Below are 24,610 nucleotides of genomic sequence, written 5' to 3' on the forward strand. Positions count from 1 at the left end.
CTGCTCCCACATTTTCTTTGATGATATTGAGCTGTTTATGGAGGATATGTACTCTTGCCATGATGCCCTTTCTGCGCTGCGTCTAATGTATCGTGCTTTGGCTCTAGCCCTTTTGAAGATGAGCAAGTTTCCTGCAGTGGGATATCTGCGAAGGTTGCCCCAAGCCTTGTTTTGCTGCTTTTTAGCCATTGAGCATTCATTTGACCACCAAACTTTATGTGTTTTTCGTGAAATTTCAGACGTTTGTGGGATGGCTTCTATTGCTGCAGATATTAAGCATGTGACAAATTTTTCATTTAGTTCTTCTATAGTAAGGGTTTCGGCATATTCTTTTTCTAGTGTGGCCTTCGTTCTGAAAAGTGCCCAATCGGCGAGGTGAATTTTCCATCGCCGTGGCTTCGTAGGGAGGATGAATGTAGCTGATGTTAGTTTTAAAACCGTAGGTAAGTGATCACTTCCCCGGGGGTCATCTGAAACATCCCAAATAAAATCATTAAGAACAGATGGTGATGCAAATGCTAAATCGAGGCAGCTCATTTTTCCAGAGCTGGGGGCAGCAGTACGTGGCTTTTCCCGTATTCATTAAACATATGTTATTCGAAAGAATTATATCCTCGATGAGCTGACCCCTGGAATCAGTATGCTCACTTCCCCAGAATGAGGAGTGTGCGTTAAAATCCCCTATTATTACATATGGCTCTGGCAACTGTTCCAGAAGTTCTTCTAGGTCATGCATGGCTATTGTGTTGTGTGGTGGTATGTACACAGAGCATATTGTTATTGTTTTATGGCTAATGATGTTTACTGCGACCGCTTCTAAGTTCGTCTTTAATGATACCTCCCTTGCAGGGACATCGCTTTGCGTTATGATAGCGACGCCCCCTGAGAGTCGGCTAGCTTGTACTCGGTCTTTCCGGAAAATATTATATTTTTTTAAGATGTTTGTGTGCTGTTGCCCAAGGTTCGTTTCTTGCAGGCACACAGCTGTAGGTGCCATTGTTTTGAGCATATCGGTTATGTCTGTGTAGTTTCTGTGTAGACCTCTACAGTTCCATTGTATTAGATACGCCATTGTGATAAGTTGGGGATTGGGGAAAGTTACTTATTCTCAGGGGCAGTGATTCGTGGTTTCCCTTTTTTCTCTAGGGAGTCTCGCCGCCGCTGCAGCGGTGGCGAACCAGGAGTTGTATCCATCGCCACTTTCGTGGCGCCGGATTTCCGCGGAGAATCCGCGGATACGTGTGTTTTAGATGTCAGCGGACTTTCGCTGACATCCATCTCCTCCACGGTGGACGTGGAGGATGTTTCTTGTTTGCGATGGCCCGTGGCCTTCGCATTCGTCTTTTTTGTTGGCACCAGTGAACCATGCTCTGCTCCAGGGGCAGAGTCTCTTGGGTCAGCAGTTGCCTTCTTAGAGGGGTGGGGCAACAGGTCCAGTTCAGCAGAGCTGTTCTGGGTGTCTGTCGCCGAGGGTGCCGCTGCTGAAAGTGGGGCCTGAGGGCCTCCGGCGAGGATCGCGTGGTCTTCCCGCGATATTTTCAGCCCTGTGGACTGTGTCACCGACTTCTGTGGTGGGGACTTGGCTGTCGACCACAGTCCTTCGGATCGACCTGTGTGCCGACAGAAACTGAAGGCGGCGGCGGTCCCCGCGTCACCGCTTCAGAGTATGTCCCTTTCTGTTGGAAAGAGACGCGTTTTTTTGCTTCAAGGTAGGACAGGTTTTCTGTGGTCTTCAAAGTTATGATTTGTTTTTCTGTTTTCCCGACTGGGCACGACCTGGAGTACGCGCCATGTGCGCTATTGCAGTTGATGCAATTTGGTGTGCGTTCGCATCTTTCTTCTGTATGTGCGTTTTCTGCGCATGTGACACAAGTGGGTTTGCCTCGGCAGGCCAACATGCTGTGTCCAAAGCGCTGGCACTTGAAACATCGTCTCGGATTCGGTATGTATGGGCGGACTTTACAATGGAGGTATGCGGCATGGATGGAGTCAGGCAGAGTTGTGCTATTGAAAGTTAGTACAATATGTTTGGTCTTGATTCAGCATTGTTTCTCCGGATGGTTATTCGTCGGGCTGCTATTACTCCCTGTTCGGCTAGTTCTTGTTCCATTTCCGCATCGGTATCTGTAGGAGTTCATATTCAGACATGACGCCCTTTGAGTGGTTCAGGGTGCGGTGCGGGGTTACCTGTATGCTCATTTCTCCAAGATTCTGTAATGACATCAGTTTGGTGCTCTGTTCTTTTGTGTTTATTTCTACAAGGAGGTCTCCGGTTCATTGCTTTTTTGCTTTTGTAGTCTTTGCCTACACAACTTTTTAGGGTGTTGGCGATGAGAAATGCAGATAGGTTGGCTACCGGTACATTAGTGTTTGAGTGAAGCATAAAAAACTTCGCAAACGTTTCTGGCTTCTGTGGACTCAGTTTCTTCACATCGGTGCGACGCCTTTTCGGGGGTCGATCAGATTTTTTTGCAGATTTTTCCATACGGCATGTATAAACTAAGGGTTCCTGATACTTTGTCTCCTCTGATTCACCCTTATACACAGAGGAAGGTCCCGGGACTCCCCGCCTGGTAGACAGACGAGGATCCCATCGGCCGAGGATTGACCACTTCCTCGACCGCCACCGTTCAAGGTTTCTTCCCTCCACCTTTCAACCTATCGCCACGGTACGGATGACAGCTTCGGTATGGGGACTAAGGGTCCGTGGTGGCGCCAAGCACCAACACCTCGTTACACAAGGTGCCCTTGCGGGCTGCCCTTTAAGGGTAACGGAGTGGATTCCAAGAGAAGGCAAACGTAGCAGGGGGCGGCAGAAAGTTAGGTGGGCGGATGAGATTAAGAAGCTTGCGGGGATACGGTGGCCGCAACTGGCAAAGGACATCGTAGATGAAATCAAGAGGAATAAATGGGGCCTAAGCGGAGCCGCGGTGGCTCAGTGGCCCTCCCTTGCCTGGCGCATACTGCAATTTAGCTGCCGATGCGAAGATCCAGCTTCACGCAACCTGATTTGGGCATACGGTCCCCAGGGACTCCAGGGAAACGAACAGGCCGATCAGGCCGCTCGCGCACTCTCTCCCCGGGCTATCTCCCTGTCCTTGGAAGCCTACTCCAAATCAGACAATCTGGCCCTTACATTCAAACAAATCACCGATTACTACAAGGAGGAGCACCGGCACTACCCGACCCCTTATAAGAGACTGGACGCGCTGACGAGCGCCTCCTCATCAAAACTCTAACACGGTACTGTGCCCGGCGGGGCTTAAGTATTTCAACACGTCCTTTGACGGCGCGTGCCAGCTCTGTGGGGAGGTGGTTGACACCTCCCGCATGGTTTGGGAGTGCCCATCTATTCCCCCCCCCCCCCCCCCCCCCCCGCCTCAACCCCACCACAGAGGACTGGGAGGCGGTCCTGTTCGGCTGTCAAGACCTCAAGACCCAAAAAAGGCCTCGGTTCAACGGACGAGGATGGCGTTGCTTGCCAATGCGATTACGGAATAGGGGCTTCACCTAGTATTGTGAGGGGAAGGTGCCAATAGGGCCCTACCCCAATCACATCTCTGTAATTGTTTAATTGTTGATAAATGTTTTTCGCCACCGCCACGACGGCCCCTCTTCCTTTCTTCTACCAAATTCTTCACCATAGTACTCGCGACGGCGATCCAACTCATCGCTCAATCATATGGGTCCCCGGCCACCAAGGCATGCCATGTAACGAAGCCGCCCATGAGGTAGCCCGCGCACTCACTCACCGGGTACCAGGCATTCCTTGGGAGGACCTTAACCCAGATCACAGCCCTCTTATTTCTTCTCAAGACTTTGCTGAGCACTAACGTGCCGCACGCCGGCGCTACCCGGTTCCTATGAAGGGACTGGGTAAAGCTGGCGAACGAACTCTCCTCAGGCTCTTTACAAACATTAAAAACACCCTGCTGTGTCCGGCGGTTCTCAAGCACTTTAATCCTTTTTGGAAGGCCGCTGCTCATTTTGTGAGGAGGTGGCCGACACCTTCCACATGGTTTGGGCATGCATGAAAAATCCTTCTCTCCCCCCCCCCATCACCCCTTCCCCTACCCGCGAGGACTGGGGGGGCGGCCCTGCCCGGCTGCCAGGAACTATCCGCCCAACAGGGCCTGGTTCGGAGGACGTGCGGAGTGGTCATGACCAACGAGATCCCGGAATGAGGGAGTCCGCCAAGTATTGCAAGGGGCGAGACCCACTGGGGGCCTCTCAGGGGCAAGCACCTCTCTGTAAATTTGTAAGGGAAGACTTCACGTAAGACGTTTATTCTAGCCCTTTCGCCAGAGACGTCTTCCAAGCGAACAGCCTCAAGCGATGACGATGGGAATCTTCAGGTGAAAGAGAATGAAGTCGCAGCCAGAGAGGCGACGACGACGAAGGCGAATAAATTGCTTACAATACAGCCGAATAAATGCTTTTCATCACCACCACCCCCTTTCTTTTTTCACTCCCTCCTTTATCCCTTTCCCTACGGCGCGGTTAGGGTGTCGACCGAGATATGTGCGACAATTACTGCGTCATTTCCTTTCCTCAAAACCAATTTTCATTTTCAGGGAATGTAATGCGAAGGCAAGATAACCACTGATCTTTCAGGGTAACGGAGCGGATTCCAAAGGAAACCAAACACAGCAGGGGGGGAGGGGGGGGGGCATAAAGTTGGGTGAGAGGATGAGATTAAGAAGATTGCGGGGATACGGGTGCCGCAGCTGGCAAAAAGAAAGGGTTATTAGATAGAGAGACACGGGAGAGGTCTTTACCCAGCAGTTGGCGTAGTCAGGCTGATGATGATCAGGAGGAAGTACGTTGCTGCAAAAAACTGAATCGATTCGTTCTAAACCCCCTCTACACACTTAACAGAACGCACGTGCCTCTAAAGTGAGTATTAGGAAACTTGCTTAATTTGATGCTTAACTAATTAAACAGAATTTTAAAGATACACTGAGGAGCGCCACAGGACGGGAAACAATATGTCTTTGGTTGCACCCAGATCCGATTCACCACTTTTTTTAATCACTGGTTCAAGTTACGTGAAACACCCTGTACAGCAAGCTTGCCAAAATGTAAATAGACGAGGAGGGAGAGTATAGCCTAGGATGTGATCATAGATGTATTATTCTGCATATGCGTGCCCTGATCAAAAGAGAAATGTATAAAACACAAAAAAACGAAAGCAAAATTCAACGTCCAACAAATAGCGCTAATAGCAGCAGGCGTTGAGAAAGCATAAGATTAACGCCCCATGGAAAAGTGGGATTGTAATTAGAACTACTCAGCAGTATGGAAATGGAACAAGCAAAGTTACAAACCGCTGGGAAGGAAAGAGGAAACCACGAGGCTGACGCAATAAGGAATTTAAGGAGGTCATTGAACAACTACGGGTGGCTTCAGGGAAACAGAGAGGAAGGAATAGACCGAAAATGGGAATCTTATCGATGATAGAAACTGCTTGTATAGGTCCTCGTCCAGAGTAAAATAAAGTAATCCCCTGATCGCGCAGCTAAAGGTGGGCCAAGGAAATTTTGGAACCATATAAGTTGTTTGGGTAAAAAAAAAGCGAAGCGCAAGAGGAGGGTGCACGCTGCTGCAGGTACCGCAGAAGCCCGCAGCAACCACACAGACTTTTTTTTTTTATACTGGACGTTTTGTTTCATGAACGTTTATGAAACAAAACGTCCAGTAAAAAAAAAAAAGCGTGCGTGGTATCTTTCGGATGTCTTGTCCACGTGTCCTTGCTGTGGCCTTCCTCGGTACCTACAGCAGTGTGCCGATCGATATAGAAATATAAAGGTACAGTCGGGGACAAAAGTCTCCGGACCACGTGTTCCTCAAACAAAGCTTATAGCTCTACTATCAGACAGCAGCTGGAGACCGCACTTGTGGAGATGAAAGAACAAAAATTTAACTTTTGCCTCCACAAGGGTGGTCCCCAGCCGCCGCGTATTAGCAAAGCTATCGGCTTCGTTAGAGGAGCACGTGGTCCGGAGACTTTTGTCCCCGACTGTACCTTCATTAAACAAAGTTATAAGTCGGAGACCCTCCTGTCTTCATGTTCACGATATGGGCTATGCCTTAGTTAATGTCTCCGAAGGTTTTAATCGCCTGAGGTTCTTTAACGTGCACTGACATCGCACAGCACATGGGCCTCTAGCATGTCGCCTCCGTGGAAACGTGATCGCCGCGGGATCGAACCAGCGTCTTTTGGGCCCAGCGGCCACAGCGCCGGCTTTCGTCATGTTGATGTCTTGTAATTTTGCAGTAGAAGCGTGTGAACTAAACAGTGCAGAACGAATTGGTGGTAAGTGCTGCTTCGCTAGCCAGTTAACCATTACTGTGGGCACTTCGTTTTCGCAGTTTGTACGTCTCTTCGTCTACGGTCCCCAAAGCGACAAAGCGAATAATTTGTTCCAGTGAACCATGCCGGCAGCCGCCGAACAACGTGCAAAACCCGACCGAAAAGGCGGGGAGAACACGATACCAGGAACCACCCTGATGGCCACCATTGGACACTAGGGCCTAACCTTCTTGTAAGCTTTCCGCGTATAATGAGGCCATTACGTTCATTCACTTCATAAGCGGTTACAAGCCACATTATTTTTTTTTAGCCTCCAGCAGCAAGGAATTCTTGTTCCGCGGAATCAATGCAAGGATGAGCCTGATTGTAAGGGAAAACGTTTCCGTGGGGCCGTCGCTATCTCCAAACGATTCTGCAATGTCTCTGCGCGTCGTCAACAGTCAGCGCGAAATCCGCGTTCCTTTCCACCCCCCCCTCTCTGATTATGATGTTCATCCTGTCTCACAAAAGTAACTGCTCGGGCGCTGTCACCCTCGAAAGAGAACCTAGGCCTCTTTCTCCTCACATCATGGCGCCTTGTGTTTCGCAATACACTCCAGAATGCGTGTGGTGCGGAGAGATAGCCACCCTCTACCACTCCACATGGGGCTGTCGGGTGAGTCCGATAGAGCCCAAAATTACAAACCCGTCAGTCGAGCAGCGGGAGGAGCTTCTGTCCAGCTCCGACCCGCAAGATCAGCTTGCGCTGGTTGAGCGGGCCGAGGAGGGAGCAAGAACCAATGGGACCCTGTACCTAGGAACACCACCTGCTGCTCAAGACTCCAACCCCTAAACCCCGTCCCATTTTGCGGAATGAAGTTTATACTACTACTCCATAATGCTCACAGTTGAGCAGTCATAGAAAATGTAGTTCGAAATTCCCACTGACGAGCATGATTGGTCCGTTCATATACCGAACATCATTGCCTTGAGATATATTATAAACACCCTGGCTACAACACAACTGTGGGAGTGTGGGGAGCGCAGGTACTTTGTGCAGCCAAGTCAAGTTTGCAATTTCCACAATCCTGCTGCTTCTACAGACCATCTCGTTGACGCTGCGGCATTGTCGCACGGAATGCAATAAGTGACGTGCTCACCGTGTGCCGGTCCTCGGAGACGGTGAGCTCTGCCGTCCAAAGATTCTCGTGTACGTAGAAAACGTGTCCTGCACCTCCAGTCATCCAACCACGTGTCTGCCTACAGTCGTGACCTGCGCAAATTCGTTATGGGGGTTTGAAACTGTAGCCCATTGTCAACTTTCGTCACGGTTAGCCCGGTGCCTGCTACGGTTCTCTTCAGGTATTTTCTTTGTTCTTTTCTGTTTCTGGAATTTTTTTCTCTTTTTATACATGCGATCAATTAGCATGCCACTACAGGGATCTTAGAAGACAGGAGTAGTGCGATGTTTAGGGAAATCCCCCACGGTGGAGTAGATTTATAATAAGGAAGTAATTACTAAATAGCAGCCATAAGGCGTCACTGCTGAATTGCAGTGACGCCTGACATCGCACCCAATTACTCAATCATTCTCAGCATTTTCGCAGCGTATCCGTCACTCACGCATCATTCCAATGTGTCATCACTAATTTCACTTGCAACTAGTTCAGCAGGCCCCGGGGTTCCAAATACTCACACAGCACCCAGTCGTCCGCGTAGTTCATGTATATGTAGTTTCGCACACGGATCCTCGCCTTTTTTTTTCCTTGATGTGTCACCTCCTTGTTTTTGCACTGCGCGTATATCTTCTACTATAGCGCGCTTGCAGCAGTGCACAGGTGCCAAACAACATGTAAAGCAAGACTGCAAGCATGACCGGTCCTTCAAATATACCAAACGCAACTGATCTTTTATAATTCATGAACATCATGGCCACAATACAACTGTGACATAAAGGGGAGTTCATATACTCTAGACATCCAAAAAAAGTTCGCTTTCCTTAGTCCTGCTCCTGCGGACTATGCAGTTAGATGGTTCCGCAGCATTTTAGCTTTGGCTGAATTGCGCGATGTGCTCACCGTGTGCAGGTTCTCGGAGACGGGGAGCTCTGCCGCCCAAGGCTTCAGGCGCAGCGGCGTGGACAACTTCTCCTGTTCCTCCGGTCATCCAGCCACGCGCTCGGGTACAGCACGGACCTGCACAAATTTGTTACCAGAGGGGGGGGGGGGGGGGGGGGGGGGGAGTAAGGGAATTAAGGGCAAGATAAGAAAAGATCCAGGCAACCCCTGGATCAGCTTCAGCTTTTATAAGGTGACAGTGCTACATGCTGTGTTCAGTTTAACGTCCCCAAACTGCTCATGAGCTATGAAAGACACCGCAGTGAAGATCTTCACAATAATCTGGACCACCCGAAGTTTTAACGCGCCCGGACAGTGCACAGCCCATGGCTGCTGTTGCATTTTGCCTTAGCCCTGTGGTAAGGGTGTTCGGCTACTGAGCCGGAGGACTGGGGTTCAATGCCGAAGAATGCCACTGTCTTCACACTAGAACAGCTTATGAAGGGAATATTGGAAGCCATCATATTGCTGAATTATTGTAATGAAAATCATGGTGGCGGATGGAAAAGCATGGTGGAGGGTAGAGCAGCACGACCTTGGGAGAGCGCCCAGGGCTACTTAGTCGGCCAGCTGTGCCGATCCCAGCCAGGCACGCTAGTTGGATTTTGAGAGAAGTATAGGTATTGGGAGGGCGATAAGACAATGGAAGTGGCATTGTCCTAGGTCGGCGTATGGAAGGGGGCAGTTTCTATAGGACGAGTCGAAACGCGCTCGAAAAAACCACAACGGGACTCCAGAAAGCAGTGGGCCCAAATTAATTTTTCGGGGGATGGGGATGCGAGTAACGGAGGGGATGAGGTCGAGAGAAGGAAGTGTGTGCAAGCGAGAGTAGCACATGTTCCGTGATTTGCTTATTTTAGAGGAGGGCTTCGCCCTCCGAGGGTGCACTTGACTAGAGGATCGCAGGTGTCCTCCATAACCACCGCAATAAAATTGCAGTACGGAAGGATGTCAGACAGGGAGGCACTATATTTCCAATGCTATTCACCGCCTAGTTGCTGGAGGTATTTGGAGACCTAGATTGGGAACGGTTGGGGATAACAGTTGCGAGCATCCAGTCTACCATTCGACCGCCCTAGGCGGCGCATATCCTGCCGAACTCTCTCAAGTGGCCTACAGCGACCCTTACCCTCCCGGCTCTCTCGGGGTTGGCAGAGAAGAAAGCTGGGAAGCAGCATCCACATCGTCACGTGGGCGACCCTCCTTTCCCCCTCGTGTATTCGGTGGCCGCACGGGCAGCCCACCACGGGGAGAGAGTTGAAGGAGCCATGAGACAACGCGTGACGGGATGGACGGGATGGACGGAGCCATGAGACAAACGCGGCTTTTCCAGGTGACATCGAGCTTTCCCCGTGCCCGTTTCCTGCTGCCTGTGCTACTGAGGGCGGTTATCGTATTTTGGAATCACCCCAAATAAACGATTTGCCTGCGGGCTATACCTCGGTGTGTTGGTCCTGTCGACCTCCACAGTGTAATCGGGGCTAGCGGAGTGGCATTGGTCCTGAGTGCTCGCTGTGTCGTCCTTAATATAAGCAGAACCCTTTTCGTTAGCCTCCTCGTTTCTGCCTCGTATGTGACTACTGGTGGGATACAGCTGCTGTACAGTTATCTCTTCAGGTATAATAATGGGTGGAAAATGATCCATTCCGCGTGGGTTGTCCAGAAGATCACATTTAACATCATTAAAAGGTGATGGTGAATTAAACGATAAATCTAAACTGCTAATTTTTGCAGTTTTTAGGGAGCAGTACATGGGCTTTCCTGAATTCAGTAGGCACACATTACTGCACAGAATAAAATCTTCTAAAATGCGACCTCTGGGATTAGTTTCTCCACTTCCCCAGAAAGAGGAGTTCTCCGACTAACAGATATGGCTCTGGTAGCTTTTCTAGAAGTGTTTCTAAGCATCTGAGGTTGAGGTTTCCATTAGCGACCTCAAGGTCGGATACCGCCTTCAAAAAAATCAAAAATAAATAGAACAAATTTGAGTAGGCAAATAAAAATCTATCGACCGAGAATCATGTGAGAAGCTTGGTAACCGTGGTAACAACTAGTTACGGCGCCTTGTTTACTAAACATAATCTGCTTAAAGCATCTAAGTTATATGACTACAAACTGTCTCTGTATATGCATAAGCATAACCTTCCAAACGATGCACACCGTCCCATGCATGCTTACAGCTTACGTAGGGAAATAAAACGAGTGCCGCGTACACGAACTAATTATGGCCGGTCCACACTTGACTTCTGCATACCATCACTTTATAATAAACTTAAACCCCACATTGATTTCACAGCCCCACTTAGCTCATTTAGATACGAATTAACAAATTTTCTGATGAGTCAATGAATATTACTGCAATCCAAATAAATGACACTGACCAATGAATTGACACCACTACTCGTCCGGCGGAAAACTGATGTTTGTAAGCTGTTTGTGAGTTTCATGTTCATATTCATCTTGATATCTGTTGTGTGTGTAATTCTTTAGGAAATGTAAGCACTGCATTTCCATGTTCATATTCATTTTTATAGTGCTGTGAGGTCCACTGCGTGACGCTGCCTTAACTTTTGTTTGCATCATAATGTGCTAGCATGCATTGGTTTGTTTCTTTTTAAACGTATTGAAATCAAATATATTATATTGAAATATTATTGTATAACTCTTCAGGAAGTGTAAACACTGTATATGCTGTTTGTAAGTTTCATGTTCATATTCATCTTGATATCTGTTGTGTGTGTAATTCTTTAGAAAATGTAAGCACTGCATTTCCATGTTCATATTCATTTTTATAGTGCTGTGAGGTCCACTGCATGATGCTGCCTGTAGGCCCCCAGGGCCCAGTCAAGCTGTCTGAGACAGCTTTTTGCCGGGGGGACCCCCAACTTGTAGGTTGGAAATAAAGTGGATTTGGAAATAAAGATATGTGGTGTACTGTGATCGAAGGAGACTGTTTTGATCCAGAGGCAAGTCATTTTGCTCGTTTCGATGAGTGGCGCTCCAGCTTGGCCTAAATGCCGAAAATGGCCGCAAAAGCAGCAAGCCATACAACCTCTAATGTTGCGTACCACTTTTTGCACCCGACATTGCATACACTATCCCAAGTATACGCAAGAAGAAAAGCCGGTATTCTGGCATGAGAGCTCGGAGCGTTTATGTATGGCTTCTATGTCGACAGCAACTAATACCGCTTTTTAAGGTCGCTTTTGAGGGATATTTGATGATACGTGTTATATTACCGGTTTGATAAAAAACACAATCATGAGCAAACATACAAATTTTGCAGGACACACGCGACAGGAATAACGCTCATTAAGGCACGACAGAACCAAGTTGTATTCATTTATATGTATTTGTAAGCGGCTTCGTTGTATATTTGGCTGTTATTTTTTATTATTTATCACAAATGTCCACTTTCTTTAAATTACACTCGTGAAAACAGGTAGGCCACAACGGCGCATAGGTTGAAATGCGCGTTTTTTACATCGGCTCGCCCGTCAATGTCCACCTGAGCGAAACCTCTCGCTTCTCTGCAAGGCATCTGAAGCCCCTGCAAAACGCCTGAAGAAAAGTGTAGTGTGCTGCCGATCCTTACGAAAACAGCTCGCCAACTGGTGCCGGAGAAATTAAAAAGGAGAGGACAACTGTGCGCCTATGCACTCCATAACGCCTCTTTGTAATCGATTCGATTCACTAACTGTGAATGAAAAGAATAAATTGAGTGAATAGATTTGTGCGACACCGACCACGAATTTTTCACCATGATCAGCCCAATGCAAAATGTGGCGAAAAAAACACGTGGTACGTGAACTATTCGTGATGTAGCATCTGGAATATATTTGTTCAGCGTCTAAATAATAGTTCCCAACACAAATGGTCCTGGAAAAAGTGACGCTGCTTACGAAGCAACCGAATCAGTCAAAGCTTATGCATTCGACGTGTATGTCAGTCGCATGGTATTGGCTAGACCGTCCCTTCATTCCTTCTTTATTCATTTGAGTTGTTTTCCCACTAGCCTATTTTAGCACAACGCTATACTATGTATTCATCAAACATGGCACGGCGTTTCACCCTCATCGTGGTTCGGAATTATATATAGTCGTACATCGGACTTCGTTATGTATACGTGGAGAATTTTCGCAAGGACCTAACTTTCTCAGTGTGTTTACGCCTTCTTTGCATGAAAACAAACTTTGGGCAATGGAATAACAAAGCTAAGAACCTCACAGCGGCGTTCATAACGCTGTACTTATCCGCCGCATCAGCACCCGCCGCAGAGGTATGAAGGAGGATGACCTCTGTCGGCTCACGCAAGCTTTCCTCATTAGCAGGATAGTCTACTCCTACCCCTACTATCACCTCCGCCGGAAGGACGAGGAAGCTGTGAACAGCATTATACGTTCAGCGTACAAAGCGGCACTGGGGCTACCTCAGTACGCCAGCACACAGCACCTCCTCCAACTCGGCATCTACAACACGCTCACAGAATTCATAGAGGCACACAAGACCGCCCAAATCCACCGCCTCTCCCGCACTAAACACGGGCGGCTCATACTTGACCGTCTCAACATCAACCCCATAGGCGACGTCCACCCCACGACGCCCATTCCGATAGGGGTCTATAGCCGCCTAGTTATAAAACCAATCCCCAAAAACATGCTACCTGGCCGCCATGATACGCGCCGTCAGCTGAAAGCCCAAGCACTAGATGCCACATACCTTGCCGACGAACACGCAATATACGTAGATGCTGCACGGCAAAGTGCAAACACATACGTGGCTTGTGCAACCACGCCACAGTCTTCTCTCGTCACCGCCGCCACAGTAGTAGCTCACTCTCCGACAGCGGTAGAAGAAACCGCCATCGGGCTGGCCATCGCTGACCCACGTACCCGCACAGTCCTCAGCGACTCCAAAAGAGCAATACAAAATTACTCGGCAGGTGTTATCTGCCACCCCGCTGCACGCATCCTTCGCGGCTGCACTCCCGACCATAAGACCAACCTGGTCTGGGCACCCGCCCATGCGGGAAACTCTGGAAACGAAGGGGTCGACCGACTAGCCCGAGGACTAACCAACCGGGCGGCCGGCCCCACGGACCCAGACGCTCTTGCCGAGGCTCCCAAGACCTTTGCCGAAATTACCAACCTCCACAGAGAGATGAGACGCCAGTTCCCGCCTCCACACCCCGACTTGAATCGAGCGCAAGCCACCTTGCTCCGCAGGTTGCAGACACACTCCATCCTTAGCCATTCTAGGCTTTCACTCATCACAGACGGGGAATACGACCCCGTCTGCCAAAATTGTTACCAGGGAGAAATCGCCACCCAGGCGCACATCCTCTGGGGTTGCGCTCGAAATCCGCCCCCTAGAACATTACTGCCAGCTCCCTCCGAGGAAGGATGGAACCAACTCCTCAGAAGGCCAGACAAGAGCATCCAACTGGCACTCATTTCGTGGGCCCAGGAAGTCGCCCCCACCTGGGGGCCACACCAAGCCCACCTGCCCTAAATCCCGCCACTCTATGGCAATAAAGTTCAATAACACTTTTTGCTGGGCGAGTTGGTTCATTTTGCTTGAGTGGATGCTTGTAGCGCGACAAAAACAGACAAGGGACAGAAGACGAACGGGACAAGCGCTAACGGGACAAGAACGGGAGCGCTTGTCCCGTTCGTCTTCTGTCCCTTGTCTGTTTTTGTCGCGCTACAAGCATCCACTCAAGCTATGGCAATAAAGTTGTTTCTCTCTCTCTCTCTCCTGCGTTTCAGTAAGCATTTCGACCAATGCAAAGCAGTAACCTAGTCTTTGTCGCAGCGCACGAGTAAATTTTTTTTTCTCTCGATCCCCTACTCTTAATTTTCCGGAGGCTGACGTGATTTGTGGCCGATGAATTTCCTCACCAGGGAGGGAGCTTGCTAGATAGAGGCAGAACGGTATTGGAGACCAAGAACTTAGGTTTACGTACAACCAATATAAAATATTCGAAAAAAAAAACAATAGCTGTCACGTGGTTGGACCAAATGAGCAATCCGTTCGCTGCTGTCTCCCGTGCGGCGGTTCTTCCAAAAGCAAAAGGGAGAGAATGAACGCCTACAGCTTCCTTGCCTTCGGCTAGGCAGTAAACTACGACCGTGCCTTTGCCCTCTACTACATGCAGAACTCGGGAGAAGCGTTCAGTAATTTCTTCGAAAAGCGAGACAGCACTTGCCTCCAAGTCATAAGTATCAACAGAGCAGCATGGCTGTCTAAGCGTCTCTCGGGTTACTCGCACGGTCCACGGATCCGGAGCCCTCAAAGCACCCCGCTGCAGCCCGGCCGCGGCTCTGAAACCTTTAACAGCTCGTTAAGGAGACCTGAGCTGATCTGCTGATAACTTCAGCGCCTACTTGTGGGTTGCCCCTCTACTGTTCTGTTCTCCAGTCACCGCCCTAACAAGCGGAGGGCAGGCAAGAATGCACAAGGCGCGGGTATTCAAAGGCAGCAAGCTGTTACGTCGTCTCGTGGCCTGCTAAAGCGGCGTACAGCGCATTCCGTAGGTCGACGTGTCCACGCAGAAAATTTACAGCAATGGTGAACAAACCTCAGAATACAGGCTGATGGGCTCGTTACTTGGGTCAACTGAGAATGCCGATGGCACACTTTTGAAGTCAACAAGGCGGTACGAATGCGCGCGGCGATGATCTCGTGGCACTGAGCTCGTGGCTACGTAAACTCAGCACCTGTTTGTGCCCCGGCCACGGTCACATCTAGTATATGGAGGTATACGGGGACACCGGAAACGAGCAGGGCGCGAACACTGGTCCAGGGATGTGAACTCTGACGCCACCAACGCTAAAAACAACCTGTGGCATTCCTCGGAGGAAAAAGGAACGCAACCACTCGCCTAGACCAAGCTGCACAACTTCGTTTTTTTTTGTTTATTTACAATATTGTAAGCTTATCTTGCGATGTTGCACTTCGACCCACTGATGCACATCGACGGTGTCAGTACACTAGCTACCACTCTTTCTGAACAGCCAGAACATCCTACATCTCAACCAAGCAAGCTGTTCATGAATATGTAGAAAATTCTTTGGAAGCTGTCTAGTGAAGGCGATGCGAAGCCAGTCGAAAGCCTTACAATGGCCAGCATGAAGTTCGGAAGAATGGAACTGAATGTCCCCAGTGCCGCCGGATGCCCACCGGCGATGGGCACAAGATTCCCCTGGCCTGGTGCTCGGCTTCTTTAGGGTGAAATACTTGGGAAATGGGTCTTTGACCCCACCTTGTGCAACGAAAAAACCTTGTGCCGTGTCGCTCTTTGACCTCTTATGGCCTTGCGCCATAAGAATTCATCGTCATCATCAAGAATGGAACTGAATGCTTCTATGAAGAGCAAGAGTGGCGAGTACACGTGCGAATTTAGTGCGCTTATGAAGAAAACAAAAAACACTTGGATTAAATCTAGCCATCGAAGAGTGCTGTCATGGCTTGGGTCTCCACAGAAAACGCTTCAGTATCTTTGGGACAATAGTGACCGAGAGAACGCCCTTCACGTAGCTCAGCTTTGTCTGCATTGAATAATAATGCTCTCCTCGGTATGCACAGAGGCAAACTCTCGTCACCAACTTCTTTTCGTAATAAATTGGCTTGTTTTTCCCGGATATTCGTTTCTATGAACAATCAACTTTATGGACACATTCACGGGGACATTATCATCACTATCAGCATCAGCCTGACTGCGCCCACTGCAGGGAAAAGGCCTCTCCCATGTCTCTCCAATTAACCCTGTACTTTGCCCGCTGCAGCCATCGTATGCCCGCCCACCTAACTTTATGCCGCCCCCTGCTACGTTTGTCTTCTCCTGGAATACACTCCGTTACCCTTAAGGACCAGCGGTTATCTTGCCTTCGCATTACATGCCCTCCCAAGCCCACTTCTTCCTCTTCATTGCAACTAGGATATCATTAACGTCCGTTTTTTCTCTCACCCACTCCGCCCGCTTCCAATCTCTTAACGTCACACCTATCATTTCTCTTTCCCTAGCTCGCTGCGTTGTCCTTAACTTAAGCTGAACTCTCTTTGTTAGCCTTCACGTTTCTGCCCCATAGGTGAGTACCGGTAAGATACACCTGTTATATACATTTCTCTTGAGGGATAACGGCAAACTGCCATTCATGATCTGAGAGAACGTGCCATATGCGCTCCACCCCATTCTTATTCTTCTAGTTATTTCCCTCTCATGATCTGGATCAGCGGCCACTACCTGCCCTAAGTAGAGCCATTCTCTTACCACTTCCAGCACCTCGCTACCAATTGCGAACTGCTGTTCCCTTGCCAGACTGTTGAACATTACTTTGGTTTTCTGCATGTTAATTTTAAGACCTACCGTTCTGCTTTGCAGCTCATCTCTTGAGAGACTTAGCAAGGCAATGTCATCAGTGAATCGCAGATTACTCAGATATTCTCCATTAACTCTTCTCCCCAACTGTTCTCATTCCAGTCCCCGGAATACCTCCTGTAAGCAGGCAGTGAAGAGCATTGGCGAGATCGTATCTCCCTGCCTGACACCTTTCCTTATTAGAATTTCATTGCTGACCTTATGGAGAACTATGGTAGGTGTGCAATCGTTATAAATATCTTCCAATATTTTCACACAACACTTTTCTACACCCTGATTCTGCAATGCCTGCATGATTACTGAGGTTTCTACTGAGTCGAATACTTTCTCCTAATCAATGAAGGCTATATATAGGGTTGATTATATTCTGCGCATTTATCTATCACCTGACTGATTGCGTGAATATGGTCTTATCGAGTATCCTTTACGAAAGCCTGCCTGATCATTTGGTTGATTGAAGACTAAGGTTGTCCTGACCCTATTAGCGATTACCTTAGTAAATACCTTGCAGGCAACCGACAATAAGCAGATCGGTCTGTAATTCTTTAAGTCCCTGACGTCTCCTTTCTTATTAATTAAGATAATATTAGCGTTTTTCCAAGCTCTAGGTACGCTCGAAGTCACAAGGCATTGCGTATACTGGGTGGCTAGTTTTTCGAGCACAATCTCTCCTCCATCCTTCAACAAATCTGCTGTTATCTGATCCTCACCAGCTGCTTTTCCTCTTGGCATTGCTCCTAAGGCTTTCTACTTCCTCCTTTGTTACTGATGGGATGTCCCATTGGTGTGCTCTACTGCCTCTCTCAGTAACATTCTGATTGCAATCGCTACTGTATAGATTTGTGAAGAACTGTTTGGCTACTTTAACTATCTTATCCTTATTGCTAATGACATTGCCCTCTTTGTCTCTTATCGCATAAATCTGGTTTTTACCTATGCCTAGAATTTCTCTTCACTGCTTTTAGGCTACCTCCGCTCTTCAGAGCATGCTCGATTTTCTCCATGTTAAACTTCCTGATGTCGGCTACCTTGCGCTTATTTATTAACTTCGACAGCTCTATTAGTTCTATTCTATCTATGGAGTTAGACGTCCTCATGCTTTGCCGTTTCTTAATCAGATCTTTAGTCTCATGAGATAGCTTCCCGGAATTACAAGCCAGAACAAGGGAGAGGCCCCTCATCCATCGCTCACGGTGCCGGAGGCTGGCCTTCTTCGGCACATCCAAATGAATGCAGCTATCACCCCGTCTCGCCTCTTTCTCTATCGCTATCGATCAGACCCTTCCTGTCCCAACTGCCCCTGTATCTATGTGGACCTGGCTCATTGCCCTTCTATTGCCCGGCTGCTCAGCAGTAGTGGTTCCTACCCCCACCTTCTTTATCCATCACCACCTGGCTCGACTGGCTTGGCGCTGAAGGGGAGGCAGAACAGCGACTCCTGGTCGCCCAGGCGGTCGACATGCTCGGCCTGTAAATTATGGCCGAATAAAGGTCTTGTACTACTACTACTACTACTAGGTTATGCGGGTGGAGATAAGAGTTCATTATATTTATATTTACTATTTATATGTATGGAGCGAGAATACACGGAAATATTGTTCACGACTCGAAGGGAAGCACTCCGATTATACCTGAAAACCTGCGATTCTCTTGCTTTTTCGTTCTTTTTTTTTGTTAAATGAACGGCTGTATGTGTTAAAAGCTGCCGTAATTACGTCTCCCTGCTAATGTAGTCTGTGTAAATAATGTATTTGTGAGGTTCTTGTTTAGTATTCTTTCAGTGGCTGCAGAGATGGCGTAACATTCGGCAGTGAAGATGGAAGCACATTGCGGAAGCCTTACTATTTCATTCAAATTCCCTTGTGCCACTGTGCTTCCAACGTAAACATCTGTTTCTGAACCATCTGTACAAAAAGCTCTGAAAGTACTGTACTTTTCCCCGAGCGCAAGAAGTTCTTCTATTACAAGTTGCTTTGTGGTTAGTTTTTTTACGGAACTCTGCAAGAGTGAAATCACAGATTGCAGGAAAATTGTACCAAGGGCCGCAGTGGATCTCGTCTTCGATCAATGCCAGGTAATGTGTCTTCTACGAAGATGCTTTGGCACATCTCTTCAAAACGCAAAAGCATGTGGCCTGGTAGTTTGCGGTTTATTGTTAAAAAGTATTCTAGAAGGGCACATTGTAACTATTTGGTGACAGACGTGTTTAGGTTGTGAACGAATTTCTAGAATATATGAACACGTAAGCATGGTTCTTCTGTCTGTAAATGATGGTTGGTTAGTTCCTACATCAAGACTATTTATGGGCAACTACCTGTAGGCACCAGTGGAAAGTTATGTAATGGATCCACTCGTTTATGATACGATGGTCTCGCTGACCATGCAATATACATCCATAAACCAGGACAGAGCGTTCCACAGAGTGGTATATTGCTAAAAGACATGTCCTATCTGCCCCCCAATGTTTTCGTGAAGGTACTTTGTGTATGCTCAAGGATCGGAAGGCTTTCTTATTCAGCGCGTTTATGAGAGGCTGGCAAGGGAGCTTTATGTCATACGTTATGCCTAGAAATTTATGTTGATCTTTTACGGGTAGCTCAGTTTCGTTCAGGTGTAGGGTGGAATCTGCTTTTAAGCCTCGTTTCAGAGAGAAAAAAAAATGGGCACTGTTTTCTCTAAAGAAAAGCGGAAACCATTTCTGTCTGTCCATGTTGTCAGTTTATTTCACTTGTTGGCACATTGGACGATGTGCAGCCCATCTGAAGAACGTCTACATAGAGTGAATACATAATGCACCTTGCAATTATTTTAATAACAGAGTTCTCCTTTACAACAAAAAGTGTTACGCTTAAAATACGCCCCTGTGGTAATCCATTTTACTTAATGAAATTCCTCGAAAGGGTTGAGCCTAGGCGTACATGGAATGAACGGTTAGATAAGAAGTCTTTTAGGCAGGTCAACATTCTGCCTCGGATGCCAAGCTCGGCAAGGTCTTGAATAATTCCGAACCTCTAGGTTGTGTCGTATGCCTTCTCTAAATCAAAAGAGACTGCAGTGTTGTTTGTGTACAAGAGCTTCCCGGACAGCATTTCAAGACGAACTAGGTGATCTGGAGTGAAGCATCCCTTTTTAAAACCACACTGACGGATGTCAAGAAGTTCGGAGGATAGAAGGACAAAAGTTTATCTCATATTCAGGACACTTTCAAAGTATTTTGAGAGGCAACCGGTAAGGGCTATGGGTCTATAATTGTTAGGAGAGGTTGGTGGCTTTCCTGGTTTAAGAAACTGCACAATAATAGTTTTTCTCCAGGCTTCGGGTACTTTACCCAATGCCCAAAATTTGTTACAAAAAAGTCTTCAAAGTGTATCTACAACATATCTGGAGAGATAGGCTAGCATTTGATAATGTACCGTCTTTGTCAAAAGTAACCAGGCTGCATGGTTTGCTTCTAGCTTGTATAGTGGAGCCCATGGGGCTTTCCTAAAGATCAAAAGATGTTGGAAGGTAAGAAGACACCCAGTCCTTACCTTTAACGACCATTACAGCTTCAGGGAAGCCGTAAGGGCTCCACTGCACGAGCTAGAAGCAAACCATCCAGCCTGGTTACTTTTGACAAAGACGGTACTTCATATGGGTCGGGTGCAGCCTTTTTATCAGTGGAAATTAGTTCATGGATTTCTTGAAGCGTGATTGAACTATTGCAAGGTTCATTTGTGCTGCCACTTGTTGTCAGTGTGTTTTTCAGCTGTGTGTTTGTATTTTAGGACTGTTTCTGTGTACTGTGACGAACTGGAAACTGCAGAAAAGTATTCACCCGAAATGCTTTCCTGTTCTATATCTGTCTGTACAGCAGGGGCTGTCAGAAGGCGAACTGTGAATGGGGAATAGCTGCCATTTATCTTTAGAGCTTTCTCCCATATGTGTTTTAATGTTGTTGAGCTGTTTATGACGACATATAATTTTGCCGAGAAGTTTTTGCGGCACTGTGACGGATACATCGGTCTTTCGCTCTCGCCTTCTTAACAGACCCGTGTACTGTGCGATGTCAGTGCACGTTAAAGAACACCAGGTGGTCCCAATTTCCGGAGCCCTCCACTACGGCGTCTCTCATAGCCTCAGTCGCTTTGGGACGTTAAACCCCACAAAACAAAACCAAACCAAAGTTTGTTCAATTATCCTGCGTTGCATACCTACGGGAAAATCCCCAAGCATTCTTTTCTATCTTTTTAGCTTCCCTACGTTCTTGTATGCAATACTTTTTTACTCTGTTTTACTACTCCAGAGGACTGAGGGATGACTAGGCGCGCAGCGGTAATAGTACACGTCGTGAAAAGTTCGTTAAGGTTGTCTAAAACTGAGGTTGTCGGTAACTATTTTTTTCTAGGCTGGCCTTTTCTCGGAACAGTGCCCTGTAGACGAGATGCAGCTTCCAACGTCATGATTTTGATGGAGTGACTTCTAGTGAAGATGTTGATTAGTATAGGCAGATGATCACTTCCATGTGGGTTATCTAGGTCATCCCATTTTGTATCTAAAAATAGATGGCGAACTAAAAGATAAATCTATACAGCTCATTTGTCCTGAGCTAGGAGAACAACAGGTTGGTTTTCCAGTGTTTAATAGAGAGAGGTCATTACACAGTATAACATCCTCAATGAATTGTCCTCTAGTGTCAGTTTTGTCAGTACCCTGAAAGCTGGAGTGCGCGTTAAAATCTCCAGATATTAGATATGGCTCTGGGTGCTGCTCCAAAAGGTCTTCTAATTCATGATTGCTTAGATTAACATGTCGCTCCAGGTACACGCAGCATACCGTAAATGTTTTAAATGTTTGTAGGATGGCTGCCACAGTTTATAATCTAGTTTTAAGCTTGTGTTCGCGAAATGCATCTCCATTTTTAACGATGATGGGAACGCCATCCGAACGTCTGCTAACCTGCTCTCGGTTGCAGCGGAAGATATTATAGTTTTTTTTTTTAGAATGTTTTCGTGCTTAGAGCCTAAGTTTGTACCTCGATCGCATGACATTTGGAGAACGTTGGGACAGAGTAAAAGAAATAGAAAAGCGACAAGCTAGAACACACCAGGTTCTGGCACGCATCGTAGTTTCTTTGTATAGTGGACACCGTAGCGTAAAAGCCCATCGGCATTTCACTTTTCAAACGAAGCGCAGCCGTTTTAACGAAACGCTGGGCCGCGGTTTCGTTTGCTGTACGGAACCAACACGGAGGACTTGGTTCTCGGAGCGGCGAGATTTGGCGCTGCGTATTTCGCATATCGCTATTAGGCATGCACATGAGTACGCCGGATGGCTGCCCTCACGATTTACGCACAGATGTGGTTTAAGTGTACAGTTATCAGAATCATGTTCGTGTGAAGCATGCTTCGCGCAAGTCAGTTGGCTTCGGCAGCTCTGAGAGCTGTCGCCATACCGTTGGCACTGAAAGCAACGTCGTGGGTTTGGTATGTACTGCCCGAAGTGAAGTTTCATACAGCCGATTTCTACGGATTCTGGGAGTATATGCTTGATGCGAAAGTCAGGATGATGTGTTTCGTGGCTATTTCTTGGTCGCCTCTCCTCATTTTTATTATCTGCACGTTAGTCACGTTTTGTTCCTCTAGTCCTTCAAGAAGTACTTCTGTTACATGCCTAAGGCCGTCGTCTGCGTTAACTCCTCGCACTGTGTTCAAGGATCGGGGTGGGTTGAGTGTCACAGGTGTGTCTCCAAAAGAGGTGACTTCTGCTTACTTTTCGTGCTGGTGGTTGTACAGGATTACTAGTAGGAGGTCACCGTTTGCTGGTTTTTTATCTTATAGCCCTGGCCTATGCTATCTGTGAAAGTTCTGGTGACAAGAAATGGTGTAATGCCTCTAGCCGTTCTTCTCTGCGTGTTCAGAGTGCACTTCGTGGAACCGTTCTAAGCTGTTTTGGTTATTTGGGAAGAATTTTGCTGTCTCGGTGCGCCCTCTTTTGAAGCGGAGATCGGCGTTAAAAAATGAGAAGCCATAAAAAGGTTTTGGTGTTCAACAAAGGCGCCAGCCGCCCACCGCGGAGCCCAACGTGGGGACTGGACAGGAGCCCTTAAAAAGCCCTACGCACGCCAACTGCGCACCACCACTGTAACCTAATATGGCGCGAAACAGGGTCGTCAGCCACACAATGTTAGCCCTCGCCGCCAGGAAAAAAGGAAAAACCAAGAAGAGAAAAGGAGATAGGAGAGTTCTAAGAAAGAAGATCAGAACGGCAAGCGACAGCAGATCGCAAACGGCCAACTACAAATCGCCCCCCCCCCCCCCCCCCCCCCCACTCCGAACGGGAGATCGCACGACAGTGACCCTTCCGGTTTACGGCAACGTCTTAAGCGTGGGAAACGCTCGGGAGGTCATAATTGAATGTGTTCTAGGAAGGCGCCGGATAGACCCGTGTAGAACTCAACTCCGGGGTCAGTTTAGTTTTTCTTTTTAATTTTAAGAGAGAGTGTAGTGTGCCCTATCAAAGTTGTAGGGCGGGACGCGCGCTTCGGAGAGCCACTCGCTTTTGTGGAGATCGCTCTGTGCATCGTATTTTGGAACTGATTTGATTACTTTTTTTAATGTGTTTTGAGGAAGAGTTAATAATACGATCAACATGGAAAGGGGCAGCACGCAACAAGGAATCAATCGTGTTGAGGCCGGCTGCTACTGGATGCTTCCTGTATTTGAGACGGACTTCGAGGTTTTAAGCCGAGCCCTGAAGAAAACAAAATTAGTTTGAGAATTGGTTCTAAGGAAAGGAAATGATGCAGTAACTGCATCACAAATCTCGGTGGACAACCCGAAAAGCGCCGCAAAGGAAGGAATAAAGGTAGGAGTGGAACGGAGGTAGCCTAAAAGCAGTGAAGAAAAAACTACTCATAGGTAGATACTAGATACATTTGCTAAGAGACAAAGAGGGAAATGTCATTAGCAATATATATCTTTTAACCACTCAAAATGCCCTTCTGAAACTTGCATTTGTGACTATTTTAGATCTGACGAAGATGTATCTCGGAGTGCTTTTATAGCTGCATGCATGAATTTTAAACATACGTATGTATGTAAGCTGCATTTGTTCAATGCTCTGTAACAATTTCTTGTACAATTTGCTTTTGCCTCCCTGCTTGGACTAAAAAGGTCTCCATTATCATGTAAATAAAATAAATAAAAATATGGATAAGATAGTTAAAGTAGCCAGAAACAATACTAGCCACGAACATAACCTTCGCAAATGTGGCGCTACATCCAAGCCTTCTTAATAAGACACAATCAACGGCCCAGATCCAACTCGGCACTATACCGTCACCTCCGTTCTCCCTCCCCAACCGGGGCACTCCACAAGGAGCTCTTCTCTCCCCCCTCTTATTTAATATAACTCTAGCCCCGCTGGCCAAACAACTGACCGACATACCTGACCTCCACTCGGCAATATACGCCGACATCAACGACTGAAGGCTCCACAGGAGGGGCGCAAGACACCTTACAATTGGCAGTTGATATCATCACCTCGAACCTGACCAATATGGGCCTTATGTGCTCCCCGCTCAAATCGGAACTGCTGATGATCAGACCACTTCCCCGGGATCCACGCATGCACCTCCGAATGTACGACGACTACGTACCGCTGGTCCCCTGGAGTTGGTCAATAGACTCCTTGGACTCCAACGTCCTTGACTCCATAGGTCCTTGGATTGCACATACAGGACGCTTTGGATGCAACCTTCACTGTACATCTCCTAGAGAAGCGAACCAAACAAATCGAGGGTCTTGTCCGCAGTGTAGCCACATGCAACCATGGACTGTC

The 24,610-nt window shown here is 47.6% G+C and overlaps 1 long non-coding RNA gene across 1 annotated transcript in view; it reads right to left on the minus strand.

The window, feature by feature from the left end:
- LOC149340731 (uncharacterized) overlaps positions 1–24,610 on the minus strand; it is a 56,785-nt gene that overhangs the window by 24,468 nt on the left and 7,707 nt on the right. Inside the window, exons 2-3 of the long non-coding RNA XR_016283875.1 lie at positions 8,371–8,487; positions 7,453–7,565 (exon numbers count right to left, since the gene is read on the minus strand). This is a non-coding gene — a long non-coding RNA (uncharacterized LOC149340731). The remainder of the gene's footprint in view (positions 1–7,452; positions 7,566–8,370; positions 8,488–24,610) is intronic.

This window comes from Amblyomma mixtum, chromosome 6 (assembly GCF_055824585.1).
Source record: "Amblyomma mixtum isolate Tamu chromosome 6, ASM5582458v1, whole genome shotgun sequence".
Taxonomy (NCBI): domain Eukaryota; kingdom Metazoa; phylum Arthropoda; class Arachnida; order Ixodida; family Ixodidae; genus Amblyomma; species Amblyomma mixtum.